General features: G+C 45.7%; 1 protein-coding gene across 3 annotated transcripts in view; it reads left to right on the top strand.

The window, feature by feature from the left end:
• LOC121558374 (RNA binding protein fox-1 homolog 1) overlaps window positions 1–19,341 on the top strand; it is a 394,807-nt gene that overhangs the window by 166,903 nt on the left and 208,563 nt on the right. The gene's annotated exons all lie outside the window — the stretch shown is intronic.

The raw sequence follows: 19,341 nt of genomic DNA, 5'->3' as shown, positions 1-19,341 counted from the left end.
AGACAAGGAGAAGGAGAGAGAGAAAGACACAAGGAGAAAGAGAGAGAGAAAGAGAGACAAGGAGAAAGAGGGCGAGAGAAATAGAGACAAGGAGAAAGAGAGAGCGAAAGAGAAACAAGGAGGAAAGAGAGTCAAGGAGAAGAGAGAGAGAAAGACACAAGGACTAAGAGGAAGAGAAAGAGACACAAGGAGCAAGAGAGAGATAAAGAGACACAAGGAGAAAGAGAGATAGAGAAAGAGAGACAAGGAAAAATAGCGAGCGAAAGAGACACAAGGAGAAAGAGAGACAATGAGAAAGAGCGAGAAAGAGACACAAGGAGAAAGAGAGAGAGAAAGAGAGACAAGGAGAAAGAGAGAGAGAAAGAGAGACAAGGAGAAGGAGAGAGAGAAAGAGAGACAAGGAGTAAGAGAGAGAGAAAGAGACACAAGGAGGAAAGAGAGACAAGGAGAAAGAGAGAGAGAAAGACACAAGGAGAAAGAGAGAGAGAAAGAGAGACAAGGAAAAAGAGAGAATAAAAGAGACACAAGGAGAAAGAGAGAGAGAAAGAGAGAGAGGGAAATAGAGAGAGTGAAAGAGACACAAGGAGGAAAGAGAGACAAGGAGAAGAGAGAGAGAAAGACACAAGGAGTAAGAGGAAGAGAAAGAGACACAAGGAGAAAGAGAGAGATAAAGAGACACAAGGAGAAAGAGAGAGAGATAAAGAGAGACAATGAGAAAGAGAGAGAGAAAGAGAGACAATGAGAAAGAGAGAGAGAAAGAGACACAAGGAGTAAGAGAGAGAGAAAGAGACACAAGGAGCAAGAGAGAGAGAGAAAGAGACCCAAGGAGAAAGTGAGAGAGAAAGAGACACAATGAGAAAGAGAGAGAGAGAAAGAGAGACAAGGAGAAAGAGAGAGAGAAAGAGAGACAAGGAGAAAGAGAGAGAGAAAGACACAAGGAGAAAGAGAGAGAGAAAGAGAGACAAGGAGAAAGAGGGCGAGAGAAATAGAGACAAGGAGAAAGAGAGAGCGAAAGAGACACAAGGAGAAGAGAGAGAGAAAGAGAGACAATGAGAAAGAGAGAGAGAAAGCGAGACAAGGAGAAAGAGACACAAGGAGTAAGAGAGAGCGAAAGAGACACACTGGAGAAAGAGAGACAGAGAAAGAGAGACAAGGAAAATAGCGAGCGTAAAGAGACACAAGGAGAAAGAGAGACAATGAGAAAGAGCGAGAAAGAGACACAAGGAGAAAGAGAGAGAGAAAGAGAGACAAGGAGAAAGAGAGAGAGAAAGAGAGACAAGGAGAAAGAGAGAGAGAAAGAGAGACAAGGAGTAAGAGAGAGAGAAAGAGAGACAATGAGAAAGAGAGAGAGAAAGACACAAGGAGAAAGGGAGAAAGAGAAAGTGAGATAAGGAAAAATAAAGAGCTAAAGAGACACAAGGAGCCAGAGAGAGTGAAAGAGAGACAAGGAGAAAGAGAGAGAAAGAGACACAAGGAGAAAGAGAGAGAGATAGAGACACAAGGAGAAAGAGAGAGAGAAAGAGACACAAGGAGAAAGAGAGAGAGAAAGAGACACAAGGAGAAAGAGAGAGAGAGAAAGAGAGACAAGGAGAAAGAGAGAGAGAAAGAGACACAAGGAGAAAGAGAGAGAGAGAAAGAGAGACAAGGAGGAGGAGAGACAAGTAGAAAGAGAAAGAGAAAGAGACACAATGAGAAAGCGAGAGAGAAAGAGACACAAGGAGAAAGAGAGAGAGAAAGAGAGACATGGAGAAAGAGAGAGAGAACGATACAAGGACAAAGAGAGAGAGAAAGAAACACAAGGAGAAAGAGAGAGAGAGAAAGAGAGACAAGGAGAAAGAGAGAGCGAAAGAGACACAAGGAGCCAGAGAGATAGAAAGAGAGACATGGAGGAAGAGAGAGAGAAAGACACAAGGAGAAAGAGAGACAAGGAGAAAGAGAGAGCAAAAGAGACACAAGGAGAAAGAGAGAGAGAAAGAGAGAGAGGGAAAAAGAGAGAGTGAAAGAGACACAAGGAGGAAAGAGAGACAAGGAGAAGAGAGAGAGAAAGACACAAGGAGTAAGAGGAAGAGAAAGAGACACAAGGAGAAAGAGAGAGATAAAGAGAGACAATGAGAAAGAGAGAGAGAAAGAGACACAAGGAGTAAGAGAGAGAGAAAGAGACACAAGGAGCAAGAGAGAGAGAGAAAGAGACACAAGGAGAAAGTGAGAGAGAAAGAGACACAATGAGAAAGAGAGAGAGAGAAAGAGAGACAAAGAGAAAGAGAGAGAGAAAGAGAGACAAGGAGAAGGAGAGAGAGAAAGAGAGACAAGGAGTAAGAGAGAGTGAAAGAGACACAAGGAGGAAAGAGAGACAAGGAGAAGAGAGAGAGAAAGACACAAGGAGTAAGAGGAAGAGAAAGAGACACAAGGAGAAAGAGAGAGATAAAGAGACACAAGGAGAAAGAGAGAGAGATAAAGAGAGACAATGAGAAAGAGAGAGAGAAAGAGAGACAATGAGAAAGAGAGAGAGAAAGAGACACAAGGAGTAAGAGAGAGAGAAAGAGACACAAGGAGCAAGAGAGAGAGAGAAAGAGACCCAAGGAGAAAGTGAGAGAGAAAGAGACACAATGAGAAAGAAAGAGAGAGAAAGAGAGAAAAGGAGAAAGAGAGAGAGAAAGAGAGACAAGGAGAAAGAGAGAGAGAAAGACACAAGGAGAAAGAGAGAGAGAAAGAGAGACAAGGAGAAAGAGGGCGAGAGAAATAGAGACAAGGAGAAAGAGAGAGCGAAAGAGACACAAGGAGAAGAGAGAGAGAAAGAGAGACAATGAGAAAGAGAGAGAGAAAGCGAGACAAGGAGAAAGAGACACAAGGAGTAAGAGAGAGCGAAAGAGACACACGGAGAAAGAGAGACAGAGAAAGAGAGACAAGGAAAAATAGCGAGCGAAAGAGACACAAGGAGAAAGAGAGACAATGAGAAAGAGCGAGAAAGAGACACAAGGAGAAAGAGAGAGAGAAAGAGAGACAAGGAGAAAGAGAGAGAGAAAGAGAGACAAGGAGAAAGAGAGAGAGAAAGAGAGACAAGGAGTAAGAGAGAGAGAAAGAGAGACAATGAGAAAGAGAGAGAGAAAGACACAAGGAGAAAGGGAGAAAGAGAAAGTGAGATAAGGAAAAATAAAGAGCTAAAGAGACACAAGGAGCCAGAGAGAGTGAAAGAGAGACAAGGAGAAAGAGAGAGAAAGAGACACAAGGAGAAAGAGAGAGAGATAGAGACACAAGGAGAAAGAGAGAGAGAAAGAGACACAAGGAGAAAGAGAGAGAGAGAAAGAGAGACAAGGAGGAGGAGAGACAAGTAGAAAGAGAGAGAGAGAAAGAGACACAATGAGAAAGAGAGAGAGAAAGAGACACAAGGAGAAAGAGAGAGAGAAAGAGAGACATGGAGAAAGAGAGAGAGAACGATACAAGGACAAAGAGAGAGAGAAAGAAACACAAGGAGAAAGAGAGAGAGAGAAAGAGAGACAAGGAGAAAGAGAGAGCGAAAGAGACACAAGGAGCCAGAGAGATAGAAAGAGAGACAAGGAGAAAGAGAGAGAGAAAGACACAAGGAGAAAGAGAGACAAGGAGAAAGAGAGAGCAAAAGAGACACAAGGAGAAAGAGAGAGAGAAAGAGAGAGAGGGAAAAAGCGAGAGTGAAAGATACACAAGGAGGAAAGAGAGACAAGGAGAAGAGAGAGAGAAAGACACAAGGAGTAAGAGGAAGAGAAAGAGACACAAGGAGAAAGAGAGAGATAAAGAGAGACAATGAGAAAGAGAGAGAGAAAGAGACACAAGGAGTAAGAGAGAGAGAAAGAGACACAAGGAGCAAGAGAGAGAGAGAAAGAGACACAAGGAGAAAGTGAGAGAGAAAGAGACACAATGAGAAAGAGAGAGAGAGAAAGAGAGACAAGGAGAAAGAGAAAGAGAAAGAGAGACAAGGAGAAGGAGAGAGAGAAAGACACAAGGAGAAAGAGAGAGAGAAAGAGAGACAAGGAGAAAGAGGGCGAGAGAAATAGAGACAAGGAGAAAGAGAGAGCGAAAGAGAAACAAGGAGGAAAGAGAGTCAAGGAGAAGAGAGAGAGAAAGACACAAGGACTAAGAGGAAGAGAAAGAGACACAAGGAGCAAGAGAGAGATAAAGAGACACAAGGAGAAAGAGAGATAGAGAAAGAGAGACAAGGAAAAATAGCGAGCAAAAGAGACACAAGGAGAAAGAGAGACAATGAGAAAGAGCGAGAAAGAGACACAAGGAGAAAGAGAGAGAGAAAGAGAGACAAGGAGAAAGAGAGAGAGAAAGAGAGACAAGGAGAAAGAGAGAGAGAAAGAGAGACAAGGAGTAAGAGAGAGAGAAAGAGACACAAGGAGGAAAGAGAGACAAGGAGAAAGAGAGAGAGAAAGACACAAGGAGAAAGAGAGAGAGAAAGAGAGACAAGGAAAAAGAGAGAGCAAAAGAGACACAAGGAGAAAGAGAGAGAGAAAGAGAGAGAGGGAAATAGAGAGAGTGAAAGAGACACAAGGAGGAAAGAGAGACAAGGAGAAGAGAGAGAGAAAGACACAAGGAGTAAGAGGAAGAGAAAGAGACACAAGGAGGAAGAGAGAGAGAAAGAGACACAAGGAGAAAGAGAGAGAGATAAAGAGAGACAATGAGAAAGAGAGAGAGAAAGAGAGACAATGAGAAAGAGAGAGAGAAAGAGACACAAGGAGTAAGAGAGAGAGAAAGAGACACAAGGAGCAAGAGAGAGAGAGAAAGAGACCCAAGGAGAAAGTGAGAGAGAAAGAGACACAATGAGAAAGAGAGAGAGAGAAAGAGAGACAAGGAGAAAGAGAGAGAGAAAGAGAGACAAGGAGAAAGAGAGAGAGAAAGACACAAGGAGAAAGAGAGAGAGAAAGAGAGACAAGGAGAAAGAGGGCGAGAGAAATAGAGACAAGGAGAAAGAGAGAGCGAAAGAGACACAAGGAGAAGAGAGATAGAAAGAGAGACAAGGAGCACGAGAATGAAAGACACAAGGAGAAAGAGAGAGAGAAAGAGAGACAAGGAGGTAGAGAGAGAGACAGGGAGAAAGAGAGAGAGACAGAATGGGAGATTAGGAGAAAGAGAGAGAGGAAGAGACACAAGGACAAAGAGAGAGAGAAAGAGACATAAGGAGCAAGAGAGAGAGAAAGAGACACAAGGAGAAAGTGAGAGAGAAAGAGACACAAGGAGTAAGAGAGAGAGAAAGAGACACAAGGAGCAAGAGAGAGAGAAAGAGACACAAGGAGCAAGAGAGAGAGAAAGAGACACAAGGAGAAAGTGAGAGAGAAAGAGACAATGAGAAAGAGAGAGAGAGAGAAAGAGAAAGAGAGAGAGAGAAAGACACAAGGAGGAAGAGAGAGAGGAAGAGACACAAGGACAAAGAGAGAGAGAAAGAGACACAAGGAGCAAGAGAGAGAGAAAGAGACACAAGGAGAAAGTGAGAGAGAAATAGACACAAGGAGTAAGAGAGAGAGAAAGAGACACAAGGAGCAAGAGAGAGAGAAAGAGACACAAGGAGAAAGTGAGAGAGAAAGAGACAATGAGAACGAGAGAGAGAGAGAAAGAGAAAGAGAGAGAGAGAAAGACACAAGGAGAAAGAGAGAGAGAGAAATAGAGCCATTGAGAAAGAGAGAGTGAAAGACACACAAGGAGAAGAGAGAGAGAAAGAGAGACAAGGAGAAAGAGAGAGAGAAAGCGAGACAAGGAGAAAGAGAGAGAGAGAAAGAGACACAAGGAGTAAGAGAGAGCGAAAGAGACACAAGGAGAAAGAGAGCGAGAGAAATAGAGACAAGGAGAAAGAGAGAGCGAAAGAGACACAAGGAGAAGAGAGATAGAAAGAGAGACAAGGAGCACGAGAATGAAAGACACAAGGAGAAAGAGAGAGAGAAAGAGAGACAAGGAGGTAGAGAGAGAGACAGGGAGAAAAGAGAGAGAAAGACAGACAAGTAAAAATAGAGAGCGAAAGAGACACAAGGAGAAAGAGAGAGAAAGAGACACAAAGAGAAAGAGACACAAGGAGAAAGAGAGAGCTAGAAAGAGAGACAAGGAGAAAGAGAGAGAGAGAGAGACACAAGGAGAAAGAGAGAGAGAAAGAGAGACATTGAGAAAGAGAGAGAGAACGACACAAGGAGAAAGAGAGAGAGAAAGAAACAAGGAGAAAGAGAGAGCGAAAGAGACACAATGAGAAAGAGAAAGAGACACAAGGAGCAAGAGAGAGAGAAAGAGACACAAGGAGAAAGAGAGATAGAAAGAGAGACAAGGAGCAAGAGAGTGAAAGACACAAGGAGAAAGAGAGAGAGAAAGAGAGACAAGGAGAGAGACAGAATGGGAGACAAGGAGAAAGAGAGAGAGGAAGAGACACAAGGACAAAGAGAGAGAGAAATAGACACAAGAAGAAAGAGAGAGAGAGAAAGAGAGAGAAGGAAAAAGAGAGAGCGAAAGAGACACAAGGAGGAAAGAGAGACAAGGAGAAAGAGAGAGAGAAAGACACAAGGAGAAAGAGAGAGAGAAAGAGAGACAAGGAGAAAGAGAGCGAGAGAAAGAGAGACAATGAGTAAGAGAGAGAGAAAGAGAGAGAAGGAAAAAGAGAGAGTGAAAGAGACACATGGAGAAAGAGAGAGAGAAATAAACAAGGAGAAAGAGAGCACGAAAGAGACACAATGAGAAAGAGAGAAAGCGAGACAAGGAGAAAGAGAGAGCGAAAGAGACACAAGGAGCCAGAGAGATAGAAAGAGAGACAATGAGCAAGAGAGAGAGAAAGAGAGACAAGGAGAGAGACAGAATGGGAGAAAATGAGAAAGAGAGAGAGGAAGAGACACAATGAGAAAGAGAGAGAGAAAGAGAGAGAAAGAAAAAGAGAGAGCGAAAGAGACACAAGGAGGAAAGAGAGACAAGGAGAAGAGAGAGAGAAAGACACAAGGAGTAAGAGGAAGAGAAAGAGACACAATGAGCAAGAGAGAGATAAAGAGACACAAGGAGAAAGAGAGAGAGAGAAAGAGAGAAAATGAGAAAGAGAGAGAGAAAGAGAGACAAGGAGAAAGAGAGAGAGAAAGAGACACAAGGAGTAAGAGAGAGAGAAAGAGACACAAGGAGCAAGAGAGAGAGAAAGAGACACAATGAGAAAGAGAGAGGGAGAGAAAGAGAAAGAGAGAGAGATGAGAGACAAGGAAAAAGAGAGAGAGAAAGACACAAGGAGAAAGAGAGAGAGAAAGAGAGACAAGGAGAAGAGAGCGAGAGAAATAGAGACAAGGAGAAAGAGAGAGCGAAAGAGACACAAGGAGAAGAGAGAGAGAAAGAGAGACAAGGAGAAAGAGAGAGAGAAAGCGAGACAAGGAGAAAGAGAGAGAGAGAAAGAGACACAAGGAGTAAGAGAGAGCAAAAGAGACACAAGGAGATAGAGAGAGAGAGAAATAGAGACAAGGAGAAAGAGAGAGCGAAAGAGACAAGGAGAAGAGAGATAGAAAGAGAGACAAGGAGCACGAGAATGAAAGACACAAGGAGAGAGAGAGAGAGAAAGAGAGACAAGGAGGTAGAGAGAGAGACAGGGAGAAAGAGAGAGAGAAAGAGACACAAGGAGTAAGAGAGAGTGAAAGAGACACAAGGAGAAAGAGAGAGAGAGAAAGACAGACAAGGAAAAATAGAGAGCGAAAGAGACACAAGGAGAAAGAGAGAGAAAGAGACACAAGGAGAAAGAGAGAGAGAAAGAGACACAAGGAGAAAGAGAGAGAGAGAAAGAGAGACAATGAGAAAGAGAGACAAGTAGAAAGAGAGAGAGAAAGAGACACAAGGAGAAAGAGAGAGAGAAATAGAGACATGGAGAAAGAGAGAGAGAACGACACAAGGAGAAAGAGAGAGAAAGAAACAAGGAGAAAAGGGGGGAGCGAAAGAGACACAATGAGAAAGAGAGAAAGAGAGACAAGGAGAAAGAGAGAGCGAAAGAGACACAAGGAGACAGAGAAATAGAAAGAGAGACAAGGAGCAAGAGAGTGAAAGACACAAGGAGAAAGAGAGAGAGAAAGAGAGACAAGGAGAGAGACAGAATGGGAGACAAGGAGAAAGAGAGAGAGGAAGAGACACAAGGAGAAAGAGAGAGAGAAATAGACACAAGAAGAAAGAGAGAGAGAGAAAGAGAGAGAAGGAAAAAGAGAGAGCGAAGACACAATGAGGAAAGAGAGACAAGGAGAAAGAGAGAGAGAAAGACACAAGGAGAAAGAGAGAGAGAAAGAGAGACAAGGAGATAGAGAGAGAGAAAGAGAGACAATGAGAAAGAGAAAGAGAGAAAGAGACACAAGGAGTAAGAGAGAGCGAAAGAGACACAAGGAGAAAGAGAGAGAGAAAGAGACACAAGGAGAAAGAGAGAAAGAGAAAGAGACAAGGAGAAAGAGAGAAAGAGATAGAGAGACAAGGAAAAATAGAGAGCGAAAGAAACACAAGGAGAAAGAGAGAGTGAAAGAGAGACAATGAGAAAGAGAGAGAAAGAGACACAAGGAGAAAGAGAGAGAGAAAGAGACACAATGAGAAAGAGAGAGAGAGAAAGAGAGACAAGGAGAAAGAGAGAGAGAAAGAGAGACAATGAGAAAGAGAGAGAGAAAGAGACACAAGGAGTAAGAGAGAGAGAAAGAGAGACAAGGAGAAAGAGAGAGAGAAAGACACAAGGAGAAAGAGAGAAGGAGAAAAAGAGACAAGGAAAAATAGAGAGCGAAAGAGACACAAGGAGCCAGAGAGAGTGAAAGAGAGACAAGGAGAAAGAGAGAGAAAGAGACACAAGGAGAAAGAGAGAGAGAAAGAGACACAAGGAGAAAGAGAGAGAGAAAGAGACACAAGGAGAAAGAGAGCGAGAGAAAGAGAGACACGGAGAAAGAGTGAGAGAAAGAGAGACAAGGAGAAAGAGAGAGAGAAAGACACAAGGAGAAAGAGAGAGAGAGAAAGAGAGACAATGAGATAGAGAGAGAGAAAGAGAGACAAGGAGCAAGAGAGAGAGAGAAAGAGACACAAGGAGTAAGAGAGAGCGAAAGAGACACAAGCAGAAAGAGAGCGAGAGAAATAGAGACAAGGAGAAAGAGAGAGCGAAAGAGACACAAGGAGAAGAGAGATAGAAAGAGAGACAAGGAGCACGAGAATGAAAGACACAAGGAGAAAGAGAGAGAGAAAGAGAGACAAGGAGATAGAGAGAGAGAGACAAGGAGAAAGAGAGAGAGAAAGAGACACAAGGAGTAAGAGAGAGTGAAAGAGACACAAGGAGAAAGAGAGAGAGAAAGAGACACAAGGAGAAAGAGAGAGAGAAAAGAGACACAAGGAGGAAGAGAGAAAGAGAAAGAGAGACAAGGAAAAATAGAGAGCGAAAGAGACACAAGGAGAAAGAGAAAGAGACACAAGGAGCAAGAGAGAGAGAAAGAGACACAAGGAGAAAGAGAGAGAGAGAAAGAGAGACAAGGAGAAAGAGAGACAAGTTGAAAGAGAGAGTTTGAGTTTTAAATAATCTTTATTGGGTCTGGGAGCCCACCACACAATAAATACTCGTGACAAAACCGTATTTACACATCAATTAAAAACACAACTCCAATTCCTCCTCCACAGTAACTGAACACAACAGCCTCTGAATACCCCATATACTCATAAACAGATCAATATTGTTGACAAGTTTATAATAGGCAAACTCAACCCTTAGTCTTGCTGCCAACATTCACTCCAGCATTCCCACCACATCCACAGACCCCTGTCCCCGAATACTGTTCTTCGGGTCTTCCATATGGCTAATTTTGCTGCCCCTAACACAAAATTAAGCAACACAACTACACCTTTCTGACTAAACCTGTACTTTGGCCCAAAATAACAGTTGGGAAGAGAAAACCTCTCCCAGAGCTGAGAACCAATTAGTGATCAGGTCAATCATCCCGACCAACCTGGGACACTGTAAAAACAGATGTGCCAGAGTTTCAGACTCAGCACAGAATGAACACTCCTCCCCAACAGTAGGATCCAGGTGTACCAGATACATGTTGGTGGCTATGGCTCCATGTATTAACCTCCATTGGAGGTCAGCTGTCCTCTTATCAATAGGCAGTTTGTATAATGATCGCCAACAGCCTTTTTGGGGAGGCACCTGGACCAAGCACACCCGCCCACCTCGTCGATTTTACCCCTTCCAGGGAAGAGGCATGGGACACCTTACACATATTCTGTACATGGCCTTCTTTCCCACCTCCTTGAACTCCCCCAGCTCCGGGTATCGAAGGAAAGCAGCATCCCCACGTCCTCCTCGAATGCCCCGCCGCAGCACTAACAATCAGTGCAGGGAACACAAAATCCAGACCCTCCTTCCACCGATCAGAATTGGAAGTGTCAGTCACATACTGCAGATGAAGTACTGGCAAGGAGTCACAGACCTCAGCGACGACCTTCCTCAGTAGGCGAGACGATCGGATCCCCGCTCTTTCTCCCAGCTCCTCCAACGACCTACTCCTGTTCCGCATCAGATGACCCAGTTTAGTACACTCCACGCCTAACAGGCATGAACGTAGGCTAGCTGAACCCAGAACACGGGACTGGATGGCAGTGTTGTGAAAAAGAGGCTCTTCAAAAAGCCACATCCCTGGTGGCGTGCAGGCCTTACGGGACTTGACCAGAACTCTCCAAGCCTGCATAACAGACTCATAAAATGGAGTCAGGCCAGGCAACTCACCCCCTCCAGCTTTAAGAGGAAAATGTGCTTGTCTAAGCCCAAACAGCCCGCTCTCCTCATCAATGTGTAGGCTGTGTCAACCCAGCTAGAACTGTCACTGTACAACAGTCTCTGGGCTGCTTGAAGCCGGAAAGCCATGATCCTGGAAGAAATGTCCACCAGGCCTTGCCCACCCTCGTGCAGTGGCAGGTACAGGGCTGAAGCTTTAATCCAATGTTGTCCAGACCATAAGAAATTGACAAGGGTCCTCTGAAGCTCTTGTATCAGACCCTTTGGTGGCTGTAAAATCATTAGTCTGTGCCACAGGGTAGAGGCAGCAAGATCATTAGCTACCAGTACCCTTCCCCTATAAGACAGCTGGGGCAGCACCCATTTCCACCTAGACAATCTGGCACACACTTTCTCCACTACACCCTCCCAGTTCTTTTTCTGAAAGACATCGGAGCCTAGAAAAACCCCCAAAGTCTTCATCCCATCTCTGCCCCACTGAAGCCCCCCTGGTAACCGTGGAGCAGACCCCATCTGAAGCTGGCCTGCCCACAGCGCTTCACTCTTTCCCCAATTGACTCTAGCTGAGGAGGCCCCCTCATACACCTTTAAAGCGTCTGAGAGAACCTTAACATCCTCACCCCCTGTAATAAAAACTGTCACGTCATCTGCATACGCAGACAGTGCTATCGTGGGACCCTTCATTACACCTGGCACAGAGAAACCAGTAAGCTTCGCTCTTAAAAAACAAAGCATTGGTTCAATCGCCAGACTGTATAACTGCCCTGAAATTGGGCATCCCTGCCTGATGCCCCTTTGGACAGGGATGGGACAACTCAAACCACCCCCCACCTTCACCATACACGAGGCCCCAGCATACAGTAAATTCATCCAAGACAAGAAAACAACAGTTTACAAATGTCTAAAACATCTCTTATTAGAAACAAGTTGTCAACAATAGAGCGATCAGGTACACAGTAGGACTGGTCCTTGTGGACCAACAATCCCAGATACTATTTCAACCTGTTTGAGAGACATTTAGAAACAATTTTATATTCTGCACACAGCAAAGCAACAGGTCTCCAATTTTTTATGAGAGCCAAATCCCCCTTTTTTGGCAACAGTGAAAGTACCGCACGTTGACAAGATACAGGAAGAGAGCCCTCATGAAAAGATTCACACACCACTTCATAAAAATCCTCCCCAATAGACCCCCAAAAGTGCTTATAAAACTCAGATGGTAAACCATCAATGCCAGGGGCTCGGCCTGTTGAGAGCTGCATAACTGCTGTGGACAGCTCTTGCAGTGTAATGTCAGAGTCCAATGCGACTCTTTGCTCAGGTCCCAATTGAGGAAGACTGTGTAACAACTGTTCAGTACACAGAGAGTCACAATCCTCCGCCTTATAGAGGGCAGAATAGAAATCCACGGCATGTTGACGCATTTCACTGTCATCCGTGGTCACCTTCCCATCAGGGAGACGAAGGCAGACCATCTGTTTACGTTGCAATGTCGACTGTCCTAGGTTTAAAAAAAAGCACTAGGAGCATCCATATCCTTGAGGGAAGCGAAACGAGACCTAATCAAGGCACCCTTCACTCTTTCATGCAGAAACGACCTCAATTCATGTTTCTTGTCCTGTAAGTTCATGACTAGTCCGGGGTCATTCTGAGTGAGCAACTTCAATTCAATAGATTTAATGTCCTGTTCAAGGGCCCTGATAGTCTCTTTAACTTCAATTCGAGACAGCGCAGTATACTGTTGACAAAATAATCGTATTTGGGCCTTCCCAACCTCCCACCATTGTCTCAAGGACTCAAAATTCCCTTTTGTAACCCTCCATTTTTCCCAAAACAACAAAACCTTTCACAAAACATGACATCATGTAACAATTTAACATTAAAATACCAATAAGATGATGACCTTCGTGGACAGGACAAGTGAATATCAACAGTGACAATATGATGATCAGAGAAACCCACAGGAGTAATGTCACACCTTCCAACCCTACTACAGTATTGCTCAGATACATACAACCTGTCTAACCTTGCTGCACTGACATGACCTTCATTAACTTTTAGCCATGTGTACTGCCTAACCTTTGCATTCCTTACTCTCCACACATCAGAAAGCTCAAACTCAGTTAATAGACCAGACAGACAAATTGCTGACCGCAGGTGAGGTTCTTCAGCGGTACGATCAACAGTAAAATCCACTGCACAGTTCCAGTCCCCCCCTAAAACCATACACCCCTCTTGGTCACACTGTCTTAAGGTTTCCTTTATTTGATCAAATACAGCAATACGCTCTGTACCCTCATTAGGAGCATAAACATTCAAAAAAACAAACAAAAACCCCATAACATCCACCTTGACCAATAAAACCCGACCCTTGACAATCTCTGTTGTAGATACCACAGTCACCCCTAAGCCTGAAGAAAACAAGATTGCCACCCCAGCACTGAAATTAGTACCATGACTGAGTATATGCTGCCCCTCCCACCACATACCCCAGTCAACCTCATTTTCCTCATCACTATGTGTCTCCTGCAGGAAAACTACATTAAGCCTTTTCTGTTTTATTACTTCTAATACCCAATCCCTCTTATTCCTGTCCCTTCCTCCATTAATATTGAGAGAACCTACCCTTAGTACCTCCATATAGAAAAGAAAAAGGAAAAGCAGAAGATACCACTGAGAAACCAGACAAAGAGAATAGAACACCCTATGAGGCATAATCATCATCATTATTTAAATTTTCTCTTAACCTGACCACGTTTCCCATCACCTTTTGCTGCTGCAACAGCAGTAACAAATTTCCTCAAGTGAAACCGCTTCTTCTCACTCAACTGGTCTAACCCTACCGTCTTCTGTAACATCACAGCTGACCTCACAAACTTATCAACATCAAAATAATCTGGCAATTTGACAGATTTCCCAAAAGTCTGATCCAGAAACCCATTTACCTCCTCTAGATCGTAAATTGAGTCCTCACCAGCTGATATCGTATTGTGATGTCACGAGAGGCTGTGTCCTGGAGGGACGTTACATCCCCCTGAGGTGGCTGCAAACCCAGACAGCTATGGCTCCATCTGCTGGTATGGTCGGGAACTCCACCCCTCTATGGCCAATCTTCCCACGCAGCTGAAACAAATGAGGAGCTGATGAGCTGAAGGTTTGGGAAGTGAAGAGACACACTGAGGGAGTGTGTGGGGGGTGAAGAGACACAGTCTCCAACCTGGGCTCTCTGGAGGACAAGAGTGCTGCACGTCCACTTCCATGAGGAATATAAGGATTTGGAGATACTTACCTTTGGGAAATACTCACCTTTGGATATATGCACCTGTGGAAATACGTGAGAGACATTTGGAAGGACTTTTTGCTGGGTTGGCCACTAGCTGCAACGTGGACTACAGTAAGGCTGGGGAAAAGTTATCTGAGCGAGTGAGAATTATGACTTTGGATGTGGAAGAGACATCCCTGAACTGTTAACCCTTAAAGAGCCACAAGAGAACAGAATTGTGTTATATTTTCGTTAATTTCCCAAGACCTATAATAAAATCCTTGTTTTGTTTGAACCTTGTCTCCTTGCACTACTTGAGCAATCCCGCTGAAAGCTGTGTAGCCTCTCGTGACGTCGCAGATGGTGGAGAACACGGGCACGCTCAAGCGTTAATAGTGCATGTCAGAGGAGGATACCGAAGGTTTGATCACCCAGTTTTCCAAGTTGGCCGTAGGCTCCCCGCCGACTGAAATGGAGGACATATTGAACGCCCTTGTTGCTGGCCAGCAAGCCCAGATGCAAGCAAACGTGGCTCTCTTGGAGGAGCAAAAGAAAGCCAACCTTCTGAAGGCAGAGGAATTGCAGTTGCAGAGACAGAGGGTGGTCCAAAATACCCGCCCAATAAAGGCAAGTGACTTTATATCTAAGATGGGAGCTACCGATGACATTGAGGCATACCTGCATGCATTTGAGGCCACGGCCACTAGGGAAGCCTGGCCCAAGCAACAGTGGGTTGGTCTGTTAGCCCCCTTTCTAACCGGGGAATCGCTGAATGCTGTCCGGGACCTGGGCCCTGACCAGGTTACTGACTATGATGCCCTGAAGTCTGAGATCCTCAGCAGATATGGACTCACAAAGTTTGGTATGGCCCAGCGCTTTCACAGCTGGACCTTCCAACCAGACCAACCTCCTCGGGCGCAGATGCATGAACTTGTCCGAATCGCAAGGAAATGGCTGGATCCGCAGAGGAATACAGCAGCGGCGGTGATGGAGGCCGTTGTGGTGGATCGTTACCTCACGCGCCCTGCCTTATGAGGCAAAACGGTTCATCAGTCAACAGGCCTTGACCACGGCTGATCTGACCGTGGAAGCTGTGGAAAAGTACCAGGCCACAGCGGAGATGCTGAATGCTTCCCGAAAAGACCCCAGGAGTGCGGCCCCACCACAAATGGGAAGAACCCGTCCAAAGGACCCCAAGGTCTCGAACCCAGCCACGTCAGGACTTATCCCGGCTCCAGGGGGAGCCAGAAACCAGGCGGGTCCAAGAAGAGTACACCAGGAGGGGGAAACTCGACAGTGTTACCGGTGTGGGGAGATGGGACATATCTCCTGGCAGTGTGGGAAACCAGCCGATGAACCTATGCCCACTGCGGAGTCCTCCAGCTCAGCACCCACACACCGTTTTGCCTCGCTCTTGGGAGTCGTAGATGGCGGCCCAGATCGACCCCCCCACCTGCCCAGTAACTGTGAATCACCATGATGTGGAGGCCTTACTGGATTCTGGTAGCCGGGCCACCCTGGTGCGTAAGGATTTGGTGGGCCCAACGTGTCTGACCCCGGGGAAAGTCCTCCCAGTTTCCTGTGTCCATGGGGACACCAGAGAATACCCCATTACTGAACTTACAATGACCAGCACACAGGGAACCATACACACGACGGCGGGGGTGGTTGATTCCCTCCCCGTCCCTGTCCTAATTGGACGAGACTGCCCAGCCTTTTACCCACTCTGGAGAGAGTTTCAGGAGAGGATAACCCGAGTACCTCGGAAACGGAGAGGCAAGACTCATCCTGGGAAGGCTCCGGTGCAATCCTCCGAGTTACTCACTCCCGCCCGGGCTCTGATAGGGATGGCAGGTGCCCAGACCGACACAGAGACGGAGCTACAGAATCTGGACAAAGAACTGTCTGGTCTGAAGGGGACCGCTGAGAGGTATCGTTTGTTAAAGCAACAGTTAGACATGAAGACAGAAGAGTTAGATATCCTCCAGGCTAAACTCCAACAGAGCTCCTTCCTAAGCAACAGGAGGAGCTGGAGAGGCTGCGCAGGACCATCGAGGAGTGTGAGGAGACCCTGCGCAGTAGTAAGGAGGTCCAGAAGAAGGCAGAGGAGAAGTACAAGGTGTTGGAGAACAAGATGAAGAATGCGGAGGCAGAGAGAGAGAAGGAACTGAAAGCTGCTCAACAGAAGCTAAACTCTGCTAAAACCAAGGCTGATGCGTTCAGTAAGAAACTCAAGGAGAGACAACAGGAGGCTGAGTCCCTGGTCCTAGAGTTGGAGGAGTTGAAGAGAGAGCAGTCTGGCAAGCACCACGGCAATGCGGACGCCCTCTCCCGGCGTGATGCCTTCTTCGCTGCCTTTACCCGACGAGGACGCCGGTCCCGAGGAGGGGGATGTGTGATGTCACGAGAGGCTGTGTCCTGAGGGACGTTACATCCCCTGAGGTGGCTGCAAACCCAGACAGCTATGGCTCCATCTGCTGGTATGGTCGGGAACTCCACCCCTCTATGGCCAATCTTCCCACGCAGCTGAAACAAATGAGGAGCTGATGAGCTGAAGGTTTGGGAAGTGAAGAGACACACTGAGGGAGTGTGTGGGGGGTGAAGAGACACAGTCTCCAACCTGGGCTCTCTGGAGGACAAGAGTGCTGCACGACAACTTCCATGAGGAATATAAGGACTTGGAGATACTTACCTTTGGGAAATACTCACCTTTGGATATATGCACCTGTGGAAATACGTGAGAGACATTTGGAAGGACTTTTTGCTGGGTTGGCCACTAGCTGCAACGTGGACTACAGTAAGGCTGGGGAAAAGTTATCTGAGCGAGTGAGAATTATGACTTTGGATGTGGAAGAGACATCCCTGAACTGTTAACCCTTAAAGAGCCACAAGAGAACAGAATTGTGTTATATTTTCGTTAATTTCCCAAGACCTATAATAAAATCCTTGTTTTGTTTGAACCTTGTCTCCTTGCACTACTTGAGCAATCCCGCTGAAAGCTGTGTAGCCTCTCGTGACGTCACAGTATCAAGAGAGATATCCATATCCTTCTCCTGATCCTCCTCAACTGAGGCCACAGACCACTGACTCCCCTCTACCACATCCCTTTCAACACTCCCCACTTGCACCCCATCACTCGTACCAGGCATCTCCTCCACTACCTGGGAGACTAGCCCCACCTGAACCCCATTACTCGTAGTGGGCATCTCCTCCACTACCTGGGAGACTAGCCCCACCTGAACCCCATTACTCGTAGTGGGCATCTCCTCCACTACCTGGGAGACTAGCCCCACCTGAACCCCATTACTCGTAGTGGGCATCTCCTCCACTACCTGGGAGACTAGCCCCCCCTGTACCCCAGCACTTATAGTGGGCATCTCCTCCACTACCTGGGAGATTAGCTCCACATGTACGCCCTCCTGTACCACAGCACTCGTACTGGGCACCTCCTCACCAGTCTGAGGAAATGGCCCTTCAGATCCATCCTTACCTTCTACAACAATTTTTTTCTGCTGCATAACATTTCCCTCTGGTACAAGTTGCACCTCTGTGCCCTCAACACGGACAACTTGTTCCTCAGCAACAGATGCGTGTGGCTGCTCTACCACTGTCAGCCCACCTCTTCCTACATCAGTGGGCCCAGGCGTTACGAGGACCACCTGCGCCCCTCCCTCTGCCTTCTCCTTTTCGGGCAAGCATGTCGCTTATGACCAACATCCCCACACTCAAAACACCGTTGACTACCCGTACTAGCATAAGCCATATACAGTCTATTGTCATATTTGACTTTAAACGATAACTCCAAAGTCTGCTCCGGTGAGTCCAAAAACATAAACACCTGTCGCCGAAACGACATTACCTGTTTCAACGCCGGGTGTTTGCAACCCAATGGGACAACCTTAATTGAACTTGCAAACTTCCCAAAGCGCAATAACTCGCGCTCCAATAGCTCATTTGGAATGAACGGCGGTACATTTGAAATCGTTACCCTTGTTGACGGAGAAAAAAGCGGCGTAACTTGAATAAACATTCCTTTAAGAAGTATGCCATGCTCAACCATACGATCAACAAGGCGCTCTTCTTTAAGAAATACCACCACCGCTTTATTCATCTGTGATGCATAAGCAACATTCTCATATCTTACCTTCTCTCCTACGGCGACCAGAACCTCTTCCACCGTGACAGTAGCTTCAGTAACACACCTAAAGCCGTGCCGAAGTGACAGGGATGGCGTCCCGATTCGGGCCGCCATTCCCACCAAAATTAGGGTAATTTCGACACGAAAAACAATATACTTAATTCTACCACAACAAGAAAATATAAATAATAACCTTAATCATGCATAGAAGAAAAAAGGATATCACCACTTAGCACTCACTCAAACAATTCCCAACATACACCAAACACTCCCAGCATGCAGAGAGAGAGAGAGAGAGAGAGAGAGAGAGAGAGAGAGAGAGAGAGAGAGAGAGAGACAAGGAGAAAGAGAGAGAGAAAGAAAGAAACACAAGGAGAAAGAGAGAGCAAAAGAGACACAATGAGAAAGAGAGAGAGAGAAAAAGAGACAAGGAGAAAGAGAGAGCGAAAGAGACACAAGGAGTCAGAGAGATAGAAATAGAGACAAGGAGAGGGAGAGAGAAAGACACAAGGAGAAAGAGAGAGAGAAAGTGAGACAAGGAGATAGAGAGAGAGACAGGGAGAAAGAGAGAGAGAAAGAGACACAAGGAGTAAGAGAGAGTGAAAGAGACACAAGGAGAAAGAGAGAGAGAAAGACAGACAAGGAGAAAGAGAGAGAGAAAGAGAGACATGGAGAGAGACATAATGGGAGACAAGGAGAAAGAGAGAGAGAAAGAGACACAAGGAGAAAGAGAGAGAAAAGAGACACAAGGAGAAGAGAGAGATTAAGAGAAACAAGGAGAAAGAGAAAGTGAGAAAGAGAGATAAGGAGAAAGAGAGAGCGAAAGAGACACAAGGAGAGAGAGAGAGAGAAAGAGAGAAGGAAAAAGAGAGAACGAAAGAGACACAAGGAGGAAAGAGAGACAAGGAGAAAGAGAGAGAGAAAGACACAAGGAGAAATAGAGAGAGAAAGAGAGACAAGGAGATAGAGAGAGAGAAAGACACAATGAGAAAGAGAGAGAGAGAGACAAGGAGCAAGAGAGACAAAGAGAAAGAGAGACACGGAGCAAGAGAGAGAGAAAGACACAAGGAGAAAGAGAGAGAGAGAAAGAGAGACAATGAGATAGAGAGAGAGAAAGAGAGACAAGGAGCAAGAGAGAGAGAGAAAGAGACACAAGGAGTAAGAGAGAGCGAAAGAGACACAAGCAGAAAGAGAGCGAGAGAAATAGAGACAAGGAGAAAGAGAGAG

The sequence above is a fragment of the Coregonus clupeaformis genome, unplaced genomic scaffold, assembly GCF_020615455.1.
Source record: "Coregonus clupeaformis isolate EN_2021a unplaced genomic scaffold, ASM2061545v1 scaf0267, whole genome shotgun sequence".
Classification (NCBI taxonomy): Eukaryota; Metazoa; Chordata; class Actinopteri; order Salmoniformes; family Salmonidae; genus Coregonus; species Coregonus clupeaformis.
The sequence above is the reverse complement of the archived record's forward strand: the minus strand, read 5'-3'. Positions and strand labels throughout refer to the sequence as shown.